We start from the raw sequence: 13,726 nt of genomic DNA, 5'->3' as shown, positions 1-13,726 counted from the left end.
CTTACACTGAGTGACAAAAAAAGGGTTTGTCCTTAAATAATAATAGTTTAAACTTGTAGTCAAATGTTATAGCCAGTGAAACAGACTTGAAAAATGTATTTGAATCTAATTTAATATTTATCTAAATAGAGCAGTCTGAATGTATATATTACAAAATAACCAGATTGTCTTATTACAAATAAACCTTTAAGAGGTGTATATTTTATATAATTTCTCAAAGTAATTGCACCTGTAAGCCAAACAGCCAATCAATGTTTATTCCAAAGTGTAATGCAAAATTAAAATGACAAATTTAGGGCTGTGTAAATAGTTTCTACAGTGACTTCTACTGTACTGTATATTCAACTTCTTACTTGTAATTTCCAGTAAAATGAGTGGATATGAGAGAGTTTAACGACAGGAAAGAAGGAGCAGTGAGAGCAGAGATCTCTCAGATTTCTGAAAACAGATCGTCGAAGTTGCGGTAACTTCAATTTCCAAAAACTTGGTTTGTTGTCAACCTTGGTTTGTTGTCAAACTTGGTTTCTTGTCAAACTAGGGCTTATGCTTGTCAAAATTAGATAGAGTACATGGCGGAGAAATGATAGAAGATAGAATGGCTTGTCAAAAAAGATGGAGCAGGGAGAGGGAGAGTGATAGGACAGACTGAATTTGCTTGTTAATGGCTTGTTAATGATAGAGGGAGAGGGTTTTCTGCAGCAGGTCACCTGTAAGACAGAAAGAAAGTGGAATTAGACACACTTCCAATAAACCTGGCTTTACCCTATTTTTCAGACTATAAGGCACATTTAAAAGCCTTTAATTTTCTCAAAAATAGACAGTGCACCTTATGTATGGTTGTGCTTACTGATTTCAAACCAATTCTATGTGGTACACGGCACTCTGTCAAATGTTTTAGTATGACTTTGGTAAGCTACAAAGCAGCACCACTTGATGTATCGTCGGAGCATGGCTACCATAGTCAGCACCCTCGTAGAGTAATTCGTACTGTGCTTCAACATAATATGGTGTGTGTGTATAAGGGCCTGGCACCTGTTGAGAGCCATGCTTATGTAGCAGATTTCAAACTGATCAATCCACATTCATCAGTCCATAAATCCTGAAAAGTAAGCGTATTGTTCTGTATTTTATGTCTTACAACTGAACAATTTTGAGAGTTATTGTAAATGAGTTGAATAAAGTTTGACTTATCTGTTTTGTTTGGCTTAATGTGCCTTAGAATTTAGTGCGCCTTACAGTCCGAAAAATACAGAACATATATATCATTACACACTGAAGAGTTGTACAGTACATTATTAGATTCAACTGAATAAAAATGTTTATCATATGGTGGTGGAACATTTCTAAGGACATTTTCGCATTCTATTAACACAATAAAAACAAACAGAGTCTGTAAACCAAGATATGGTGCTATAGTAACTTACTATAAACATTATATGGTCAAGCTAAACCCACACAATGAAGTCAGAGCAGACAGTTTCAGACCACCTGCTTTAAACACTTCACATGCACTCAACTCACATGATCCTAAATGCCCAAAGGTCTCAAATTCCCGTTTCTGTGTGTACTTACCTGGTACAACAGTATATCATAATGTCTGGGGAGCAGTTAACATAAAAGTAAAAAATAATTTACTCAGTATGACTTTTGGCAAAATGAAAAATTTGGAGACAGATGACTCCTAAACAGCAGTTTCTACATTTTTCAGTCAAATTTGGGGCATGTTTAATACACACTCCACTAAATCTACAATAAACTTAGCATGGCCGATATTAGGGCCTAATTAAAAATGTACTATGATGATAAGAGAGATCTGTAAGTCTGGAAATGTTTACATAGACTTTTCTATGATCTGATTATTCCCAAGAGCTGTGCTGACTCACTGCACTAAACTGAATCTCCTATAATGAGAAACATTTCCCAGAACTGCACCTCAGACAAACCTTTACTTACCAGACTGAGACGATCAGATCAGCAGTCTAGAGAAAGGAAACAATTCATCAGATCACTGTTTGATGATTCAGACTGTTGAGCCTCTTCACACACAATCCAATTTACTGTGACATAAATTAACTAGTAAATTTATTTAAGGCTTTATGAGCTTACTGTAGTCTAAAGAGGAGATAAATGAACTGCAGCGTCTCACATGGCTATAGCAAGTGTAATAAAAGCATTCTTTACTACAGAAATACAAAGAATAGCCACCAATATTTGTTGGCACAAGTGCAGGATATACCAAATATTTCCTACACAGAAGCTTTGTGGCTCCAACATTTTCTACAACAGGTCAGTACTAGTAAAGTGTGAAAACCAAAACTTTTAAAAATGTTAGATACAAAGTAATTATATAAATCAGAAGCAACAGAAAACCTCATCATGTCTGATATGAATATGTAAATCTTAAAATAAATATTGACATGTTACAATAGCAGAGGTGCACCATGTTTTGTAATTAAAATTAAATGTCTTAAATTTTTACACTAAAAAGTCCTCTCATTGTACCCGTTGCTAGGAATATTTATGTATTTTGCAGTGTACCTTTTTGGCAACTTTTCTATTTAATTTTAAAACACATTATATTCACCAAATAAGTGATAAACTAATTAGACACACTGGCTGTAATGTACCTAACAATGTCCACTCACACCTCTGGTTCTCTTAGTTTTTCATTATGACTTTGTGTTTTTGCCAATCAGTAAATGGAAACATATCACAAAAAGTCAGACTACTGTATGTAAGTTGCCAAATGTGCTACGCAATGCCAGGTTCATACTGCTTCAGTTACAATCACTGTTTACTTACCAGCAAAGGCAAAACCAAAGATCTCTTTCACTCTGTGTAACAAAAGACAAAGCACAAAAACACAGAATAAGACAACTCAAATCAGCATCACAGTCAATACTGCATCACTCTGTGTAGTACAAAAGATTCAGTACACTTCTTTGTTTACCACAGCAACAAACAACTCACCTCTTTTTTCTACACCTTATTAAAGATTACATCTTCATTAAGGTAAAATGTGCTTTCATCCATTTGTAATAAGCCACACACGTTTCTCAGTTATGTGATAGCTCTATTAGTTTGGTGCTATTAGATAACACAGTAGATTTAATAAGCAATGATTTACTACACCTAGCTCTGCACACTTTATCAAATTCTGACATCACAATTTCAAAGCATGAACAATCATAAATGAAAGCTTGGATGATATTTTTGTAGGCTTCAACATCTGAGTTCGTCTGCATTCAAATTCTGCTTCCTAAAAATATTATCACCTGCACACAGTATCATTTAATATGCTGTTGTTTTAAATATCTACATATCATATTTATAATATTAATGGTGCACTGCTGCATTTTATTTATTTGAAGGTGGACGTTTTTTATATTTCGTTAGTTTTTCACAAAGTGAGAAGTTAAACAGAACTGCAGGTGAAGGTTTTATTTAAAAAAAAAAAACAACCTGCACAAACAAGTGTTTGTTAAACAGTTCTTAAAATTTAACTAAAAAACTAAAATTACCTAATTAAAAAAAACTTCTTGTTAAGAGATGTTATTATTCTTATATTATGTGTTTCATCCTCACTCTCTCTCTCCCTTCTGTTAATTAACCCACAGCACAAAAACACACCGGTACAGGCACGTGACTCTTCTTCTCCCGGCTTTCAGTCAGAAGCTGTGTCCCAAAATGTCGGCTGCATCCTCCGGAGGCCGCATTTGAAGGCCGATTATGTCACAGCCAGTCGACGAAGGCTGTCTCAAATGCGGCCGACAAATGAGTCCTTCATTTCATAAACTTTTAACATATTTTTAGGCGAGAAAGTAGCGGTGTAAATTGCAAATATCTGCTTGGTTTATCAAGACATCGCATATTTGCAAAAGTGTGCCGACGTTTTCAGAGACGTCTGTCACCCACCGGCTCGATGGCAAGCCGGGAGGGGGGTTCAGACCCCCGCTCTTTCGCTACTCAGGTTAAACATGATATACAAGTCACTCTGATAACTTAAAAATGTAATTGTTTGCCTTTTTCTGTGTTTTATTTGTTCTGGAGTAAATCGGTTTGGCTGAGATCAAAGTTATTAGATTATTAGATTAAATAAAGCTTTATTAATCCATCTGGTGGGTTCCTCCGGGATTTTCACATAGCTCAATAAACGTTAAACGGTCGAGAATTTACGCCAGTGTCCTGTTATATTTTAAATAGCAAGGAGCAGACGGCCGAGTTTATTAAACTCCAGCGAGACAGCGGTGACGCAAATCTGAAGGCTAGACCGTCCAGTTTCACAGCCTTCTCGGTCCACGTAGACCGCGAAGGCCGGGTCCTCCGAAAGATGCAGCCGACGTTTTGGGACACAGCTAATGGCGGTAAAATGGCTCCTTTGAAGTTGCCGACCCTGCTGCTTCAGCAGCTAATCAGTGGTTCTAAAATGACGGCTCATTACCTTACAACCGAAAGAATGAGGCCGTTTTAACTGACTGATTTGTGAAGAGAACTAACTTCAGCTTCCCTAACAGACTCAGAAACACTAACACACCGAATGAACCAAATACAACACAATAACTGTAATAAACAATCAAATGAACCATATTAATTTCACACTGGGCCTATAGCAGCTAGGCTAGGCGTTAGCACTTAGGGCTAGCATACCAAACACTCCTTTTAAATAGTAAAATTACAACGTTTCACTAAAAAAGCAGCCATTGTGTTACTTTAACATGACTTATACTTCGACTGGCTTCATAAGTCACTAACAACAACTGGGTAAATCCCTCATACAGCTTATAGACATTTCATTTCAGAAAAGAGAGACAGAGAAGCAGCGCTTACCGGTGGGGATCGAGCTGAGAGTGGACGGAGATTCAGGAGTCAGGCAGAGACGTTAAAAAAAGAGGCATTCACGGGTAGTGGGAAACTCCGCAATTACACAAAATTGGCATGGAAAACGTGAAAAATATATGTAAATTTAAATATTATTATACTAGATTTTTTTGCAACAAAAAGCAACTAGCAGAAATTTAATTCTATAAGTTTAATAAATGTTTAAAACAGGATTCTTTGAATTTGAAATAATGGTTAAAAGACATAAATAAACACAAGGTCATTATGTTAAAATGTACTTTATTATGATAGATTTATTTAACTGACTGCAGTAATAAGAACAGTCTTCTGCTGAACACCAACACCAAGGAGCTGGTGTTGGTGATCGCCTAAGCATCCTCACAGTAGGAGCTGCAGAGGTTCATCTCACTCCACTGCAGGACTCAAGAGGTTCAGGAGGTCCCTTAACCCCACTGCTATGAGACTTTTTAACAGGGACTCCTGATATGTTCATTGCACATTTGTTTCTTTTATTCTACTACATATTGGTTGTAATCATGAATTCTGAATTGCTTTAAAGCTGAAGCTGTCTGCTAAAACTAGCTGAAAAAGCTGAAAAGTTGCAGAAATTGTAAAAACTTTGCAGAAGCAAAGGAACTTTGCTAAAATGTAATAACTTCGCAGAACTGCAATATCTTAGAGGAAACATAATACTTGGCAGAAATACAATAGCAGAACTTAGCAGAAATATTGTAACTTACCAGAAACATGATAACTTCTCAAAAATACAAGAATTTAGGAGAAATAGTATAAGATAACAGAAGCTGGTAAAATCATAAAAGTTTGCAGAATTGTAATAAATGATGAATATGAATTACTGGTCTGTGACAGTGTATTAATTTGTAGGGAAAAAAAAAATGTTGACCAAGGTGGAATCGAACCCACGACCTTTGGTTTGCAGACCCGTGTCATTACCAACTGCGCCACTTGGAAAGAGAGGAGCCACTTTGAAAAACAGGGTGATGAGGAGTCAGATTTAGATCGCGGTGAGAGGCGGAAAACCCCATTTTTTGCAGTTACAAAACGTTGTGTAACTCAAACACTAGGTGGACTAGAAGCATAATTCTTCTACTGGCTGAATCAGTGGACTTTGGTGTACTTTGACTGCGATTTTCATTGCTCTTTGTACAACCGTCACTGAGATATGACGAGAGAGGAAACGGAAGACCTCAGATATGATTGGCTGACTGGGAAGCCGTGCAGGCCCTGATATGTGATTTGTGTCTGAGTCCGCACAGAGGATTGGCTGCCTGGCAGAAATATATAGAAATGAGGTCATCCCATTGAAAGCCTTTCTCTCTCTCTCTCTCTCTGTCACACACACACACACACACACACACACACACACACACACACACACACACACACACACAGGGAGAGAGAAGTAAGTTTCTAGGTCAGCCTGGGAGCTGCTGAATTTGAATCCACCAATCAGAGAGCCTGTGCACTTTTTCCCGCCAAAACAGGTGCTTCTGTTTACACACGCAGCACAGAGACACACAGGATTTTTGCAGTCTATTTCTCATAGTGACGACTCCCCTCAAACAAATGACCATAATTTCCTAACCGTAGGGGCTAGAAGGGTCATTCTTACACCGTTTTGTTCAGAAGAGATGGGGGAATCTTCAAGTGTTGACAATTTATCATTAAAATATGATTTTTTAGAGATATATGACATGGATGACTTGTTGACTTAGAAGCCACGAATTCCCCAATATGCAAATTTGAATGCCTGGAGCCCACATACATGATTGGCTGGCTGGGAAGCTGTGCAGGCCCTGATTTGTGGATTTGAATTCCTCAGCCCTCAGATATGATTGGCTGGCTTAGAAGCCACGAAGGCCCCAATATGCAAATTTGAATGCCTCAGGACACATATATGATTGGCTGGGAAACCGTGCAGGCCCTGATTTGAAAATTTGAATGTCTAAGTCCTCACAGAGGATTGGCTGCCTGGGGACCTGGCAGAAATATATAGAAATACTATGATTAAGCATAAATACTACATTTAGTAGAAATACTATGTTTTAGCACAAATACTATAAAAAGCAGAAATACTATATTAGGCACAAATCCTATAATTTAGCAGAAATACTATATTAAGCACAAATTCTATAAAAAGCAGAAATACTATATTAAGCACAAATTCTATAAAAAGCAGAAATACTATATTAAGCACAAATCCTATTAAAAGCAGAAATACTATATTAAGCACAAATCTTATGAAATAGCAGAAACAGTATGATTTAGCACAATAGTAATAAGTTAAACAAAAAAATTGGAAAAGCAAAATGGACAGCTGAAAAAATGCTGAACATGCTGAGGGTCCCTCAAATATACTTGTTAAATGAAAAAATCAGCAAAAAAAATGCACAGGGAGAGAAAAGTAAGTTTCTAGGTCAGCCTGGGAGCTGCTAAATTTGAATCCACCAATCAGAGAGCCTGTGTACTTTTTCCCGCCAAAACAGGTGCATCTTTTTACACACGCAGCAGAGAGAGGCACAGGATTATTGCAGCCTATTTCTCATAGTGAGGACTCCCCTCAAACAAATGACCATAATTTCCAAACCGTAGGGGCTAGAGCGGTCATTCTTACACCATTTTGTTCAGAAGAGATGGGGGAATCTTCCAGTGTTAACAATTTATCATTAAAATGTGAATTTTTAGAGATATACGACATGGATGACTTGTTGACTTAGAAGCCACGAATTCCCCCAATATGCAAATTTGAATGCCTGAGGCCACATATATGATTGGCTGCCTGGGAAGCCGTGCAGGCCCTGATTTGTGGATTTGAATTCCTCAGCCCTCAGATATAATTGGCTGGCTTAGAAGCCATGAAGGCCCCAATATGCAAATTTGAATGCCTCAGGACACATATATGATTGGCTGGGAAACCATGCAGGCCCTGATTTGAAAATTTGAATGTCTAAGTCCTCACAGAGGATTGGCTGCCTGGGGACCTGGCAGAAATATATAGAAATACTATGATTAAGCATAAATACTACATTTAGTAGAAATACTATGTTTTAGCACAAATACTATAAAAAGCAGAAATACTATAATTTAGCAGAAATACTATATTAAGCACAAATCCTATAATAAGCAGAAATACTATATTAGGCACAAATCCTATAAAAAGCAGAAATAGTATGATTAAGCATAAATACTACATTTAGTAGAAATACTATGTTTTAGCACAAATAGTATAAAAAGCAGAAATATTATAATTTAGCACAAATAGTATAAAAAGCAGAAATATTATAATTTAGCACAAATAGTATAAAAAGCAGAAATACTACATTTAGTAGAAATACTATGTTTTAGCACAAATACTATAAAAAGCAGAAATACTATAATTTAGTAGAAATACTATATTAAGCACAAATCCTATAAAAAGCAGAAATACTATATTAGGCACAAATCCTATAAAAAGCAGAAATACTATATTAGGCACAAATCCTATAAAAAGCAGAAATACTATGTTAGGCACAAATCCTATAAAAAGCAGAAATACTATATTAGGCACAAATCCTATGAAAAGCAGAAATAGTATGATTTAGCAGAATAGTAATAACTTACAAAATTACAAATATGGAGGCATATTGGAACACAAATGCACAGAGGGACACACAAACACAGGCTCTAATCCAGTCAACCAGTCTAACTATATTCAATTTAAATCCTACAATGACATGCTGCCAAATAAGGGCAGGGTCCTCTCTCTCCCACTAAACACACACACACACACACACACACACACACACACACACACACACACACACACACACACACAGAGGGAGAGAGCTGCCGAATTTAAATCCACCAATCAGAGTGGCTGTTTACGTTTTCCCGCCAAAACAGGTGCATCTTTTTACACACGCAGGACAGAGAGGCACAGGATTATTGCAGCCTATTTCTCATAGTGAGGACTCCCCTCAAACAAATGACCATAATTTCCTAACCGTAGGGGCTAGAGCGGTCATTCTTACACCGTTTTGTTCAGAAGAGATGGGGGAATCTTCCAGTGTTAACAATTTATCATTAAAATATGAATTATTAAAGATATTAGACTTCTAATGCACCATAACTGAGCAGAGCGAAGCAAAAACTGCCTTGACTTGCCCTCAAACAACGCTTTCTAACTCTAAATCTATTTGGAGTATCGATATCATTCTTTCACCGTAAGAGACAGCAGGCTTTGGTGAACAGTCATAGAAATTTTCAGGTCTCTGTGGAAATCCAACAAAAAGTTATGACGAGAGAAAAAAGTGGTTCATTTCCACAGTTTGAAATCTGAAGAAATCTGAGCGAAGGACAAATTTCCTACCCTCAAACAAGTCCAACTCATTTCAGAACGGTAATAGGTGAGAAAGAAATTCTTGAATTGTGAGCGTCAGGGGTGTCTCAAGATATTCGGGGACAAGCCTCATGTCTTAACTTTGCTTCGTTAAGGAGATATGACGATTCGAATATGCCTCTCATTACAGAAATCCAGCGGTGATTTTGAACAAGCTCTCCATTGACTTTATATGGAGAGTTTTCTGACATTGTGTTGGTCTGAGGAGATTTGCGAAAATTCTATAAATCCCACAACAATGATAGTGACATTTCCTGAAAGCCAGCAAAAATACCTACGTTTTGATGTATAATTTGTGGAAGTTGAGTGAAAATTGAGCAAGTAGCAAACAGTTGTTCGGACATGAAGAGAAGACTGCAAAACCTTCAGTGACACACTGGAAGCCAAGAGCATAGCAACCATAACAACGCATGTATTTTGTGAAAAATCACAATTTTGCAACTCAAAACTTTAAGAGGCATAAAAGTAAAACAGTAAAAGATTTAAAAAAGCTGAATCATACCTGAATAGCCCAATAATTTATGAACATTTTAAAGTTTGAATGGTTGTTCTAGGTGAAAATATGAGGAAGTAGTTAAGTTTCAAAAACAAGCAAATTTTAGCAGAATTGCAGAAGTTTCCCATTCATTTCAATGGGACAAATTAAAGGAAAAAAGCTTAATATTTTAAAAAGTATAATAGTTAAAAATAGCAAAAATCATAGCAAGAAAGAGCAAAAATAGCAGAATAGTTTAAAATTTGAACGGTGAAAATCGGCTGAAAATTGTGGAAGTAGTTAAGTGCCAAAAAGTGTACGGAAGCAACTGGAATAATAATAAAGTATAAAGAATAAAGAGAAACAGGAACTCAATAGTGTGGATGCTTAAAGCATCCACACAATAAAGAGAAACAGGAACTCAATAGTGTGGATGCTTAAAGCATCCACACAATTAAAGGACAGTGTAATCACCAAAAAATTGGTTTCTTGCCCAAGAGCAACAACGTGCCATTGTGGGATATACATTCAGCAGGGAAATGATATTCAGCACCCCTGTCATTTCAGCATTACTTTTTAGATAGTTATTTAATGTATTTATGTATTTTCTGTAACCATTATCACTCCGGTGGAAACACTTTGGGAAGCTGTGCCTCCTCTGGTTTTCTCCGTGGACCTCCGACACTGCCGTTAAGTCTAGTTGGACTTTTTGGTACAACATTGTTACCTTTTTCTCTACTTCACCTCCACCTGAACTTGTTACTTTATATAGAAATGCAGCATCTTACATCATCATTGTTACTGTATGCAAACAGTGTCCAGCTTTACTTTAGCCAGTTTTACTAACGTACTTTTTTACTTCAGAAAATCAGCCTCTCTGGGAGGCTGATTTTATAGCTGATTTCTTTACGCACTAATTTTCTACTATAGTTTACAACATAGCATTTGAATAAAGGTAATTCAGTTCATTATATGACAAATTGTGTATTCGATGATATCATCTATCTCTGGATTTTTCTATTTGTTTGGCTTTTTTTATAAGATCATATGTTTAAAAATAGAAATGATTTAAAAACACTTTTTTTCATCATTTTGTTTTGAGAAAATTAAGGTTTTGTTTGTTTATTTTAGTCTTGAATCGCAGGTCGTCTTCACGAATGTTTCCCATGCACCTTTTCACATTCAAGATCAAAATCAGTGACAATGAACATTAGGTCAGACGTCACTTTGATGCTGCCCTCACAAACAGGGCCGTCATTTATTGATTCATTTCCAACTTTTGTCTCATGTTTGCTTTTGTGTTTCATAATCTCAGAGTTGGCTGAGGAGGAATTCAATGTGCCACAAATGTACTGACAGTAAATGTGTCTGTGTGTTAATGGAATGCAGTTCAGCAGCTTTGGGGTGACTTTGTTTCTCATGAACTCCGGATGTGAACTGACATGTTCTGTCATTTCTTAAATAGTAAAGTAACAGCAACGGTTTGTGTGATTTCAACAGTTTTATTGTGTTTAGCATTTAAATCAAAATGGGATTTAAATTTATGTTACTTATGTTATGTTACTTAGTTTCTACAGCATTTTAGCTGTAGAAACTAAGTAACATAACATAATATATACATAATAACAGTAAAACAACAGATTAAGTGAACAGAACTTAAATAAATAAATAAGAAACACGGGAAGCATAAAAGGGTGTTGTCATCAATTTTATATAATCGTTTTTTTGGTGCTCTCAATAAAATGCTGCTGATCCAGTTCCAGAACAAACACAACAAACCACAAATTACACAGAATGATGGCTTAAAACAGTCATCCAGTGTTGTCCTCGCCTGATCTTTAGACATTATAAAAATGTTGGGCAAACATTTCTTGATATATGATAGAAAAATAGTCACAAAACCTGCTTTACATCAGATATCAGATGTACGAGGTCGTACCTGTAGAAGACAAGTTTGACCAGCAAAAGCTGATAATCAACATGACTGTGTATCTTCATGAACAAGAGTAACTAACTAAACTTAACACAGATGCATATGATTTGAAGTTCATGACCCTCATGCCCAATTGTCCGTTGCAGAAATGCTTTTGTACTTTAAAACAAGCTCATGAGTAAAATCTAAGACCATCTGACTAATCTGCTCAAATAAAAAGGACAAATGTTTTAAAATATACTGCACTGATGACTGAGCTGGTTCTGGGGGGTTAAAGATGGATGTGTTGTGCTTTGATGCTGCTCAGTAGGTCAATACGACTATTTCAAATTTCAAATGACAAAAAGTGAAGGGTCAAAGTGAGCCAAATTTAACTTAAGTAAATAATATTCTTATTTACTCCACAGCAGAGTTTTTGCTCTTTTTTGTGGACTTGTGTGGAGTTGTGTCACATTCACACAACTAAATCTAAAATACATCCTGGAGCAGTTACTGCTGGACTCTGATATTTGTCAGTTTTCTTGTTTTGGCTTCTTTACGTGAGATTTGCCTGTTAAATTAAACCAAAGAGCATTTCTGTTTGTATTCAGTATAAAGTCTAAGGTCACTCTCAATATCAGTCTTCGTCATTATTGTGTTTACAGCGCTCTCGTATTTTATTTTATTTATTTATTTTTATTTCCATTAAATTTCCATGAATTTTCTTCACTTGTTTAACAGATTTTAAAAAATGGTTTTCATGCTTAAACTGACATTAATAAAGCGGCCGCTCTGCTGTAACACCAGGTTTCACCAGAAGATGACAGCAACCTTCAAATTACACTCCTGCTCATTTCAAGATTCATGGAGAAGTTTAACTAGAGCAGCTCTGAGGTCCAGGAGGTTACATGTTCATGAGTTTGTAGTTTATCAGATACTAAAACACTTTAGCTCTTTGTTTTTTAACTCTGAGTGTGATTTAATTTGTTTCCCAGCTTAAGGAACAAATTTTCTATTGATTTTCTATTGTCAGCATCAGGTTTATTCACCACCATGATTACTTTAAAATAACATTAGTTTAAAAATAACAAACAAATTCAAAAAAAACTTTTTAGTCTCAAATACGGGCATCTTCTATGTTTTTCTGTCCTGTTTACACTGATTAATATTCCCTCATTTTGATGATTTTTATTTGCTTTTAGTACTGATGTGAGGAGTTTATCAATGAACACAACAAATACATAACTACTGAAATTTTCTCCCCAACAGCTTGGGGAAAACCACAGAACCACGTGACAAACACACATGATGACAAAAGCTTATTTAGAAATTAAATCCCTGCTACAGTAACAACAGCAGGGTCAAACATTAAAACAATTTCAATGTCACTGCAGACATTAAAAACATACATATTTATTCCACATTTGATTTTACAAGGAAATGCACTTTTAAATTTTAAGATAAAGAAGGAAAATATTTTTTCTTATTTAGTAAGAAAGAAATATTAAAATCTGGTCATGTTGTACTCTGGTCTGAAGTGTTGGGGGCATCAAGTGGAGAACAGCAACTGGATGTCACTGGTTGGACTGGTGGACTGAAGAGCAGATGATGTCAGGATCTGGTTTAAAGTCTGAACACAAACACACAGATTAAAACAATCATTCTGTTTTTCATGCTGGGCCTTGGTATAGCACCATGGTTCATCCTCTGTCTGAAACAAATGGTTTTAGTTCCTGTGCTTTAGCACTTATTTCTTCTGACTGGCTGCCCCTCACTAACAGCAGGTTTGAACAGCATTTGGGAGAGACTTCTATGCCTTAGATTATTAAAGGATCTCCTCTCTTTCTAACATCATAAAGAAACAAAAAACATTTTAATAAGAGAAAACGGCATCATAAACATATTATTAGGTGAATTACCCCTGAAATTAAATTTGATAGGACCTAAAATTACTTGTTGGCATAACAGTGACACCTTTTGGTGAAGAATTTAATTACAGTCACATGATTGGTTGCCCTTCAAGCTAAAGCAGCACAAGAGCCAGTTTAGCTTACCATGCACTGGACATTTCCTTCTGTGCATTTACGAAATAACCTTCAGT

The 13,726-nt window shown here is 36.1% G+C and overlaps 1 long non-coding RNA gene across 1 annotated transcript; it reads right to left on the bottom strand.

Moving 5' to 3' along the window:
• Positions 1-232: 232 nt before the first annotated feature.
• LOC146578683 (uncharacterized) lies at positions 233-4,889 on the bottom strand. The gene is made up of 4 exons (XR_014891538.1): positions 4,828-4,889; positions 2,803-2,834; positions 1,954-1,979; positions 233-707 (listed from the first exon to the last, which is right to left on the bottom strand). It is a non-coding gene; the product is annotated as an uncharacterized LOC146578683 (long non-coding RNA).
• Between the last annotated feature and the right edge of the window lie 8,837 nt (positions 4,890-13,726).

Source organism: Mchenga conophoros, linkage group LG3 (assembly GCF_057382185.1).
Source record: "Mchenga conophoros isolate Kocher_MC1m ecotype Shallow Benthic linkage group LG3, M_conophoros_male_GT1.1, whole genome shotgun sequence".
NCBI classification, from domain to species: Eukaryota; Metazoa; Chordata; class Actinopteri; order Cichliformes; family Cichlidae; genus Mchenga; species Mchenga conophoros.
The sequence above is the reverse complement of the archived record's forward strand: the minus strand, read 5'-3'. Positions and strand labels throughout refer to the sequence as shown.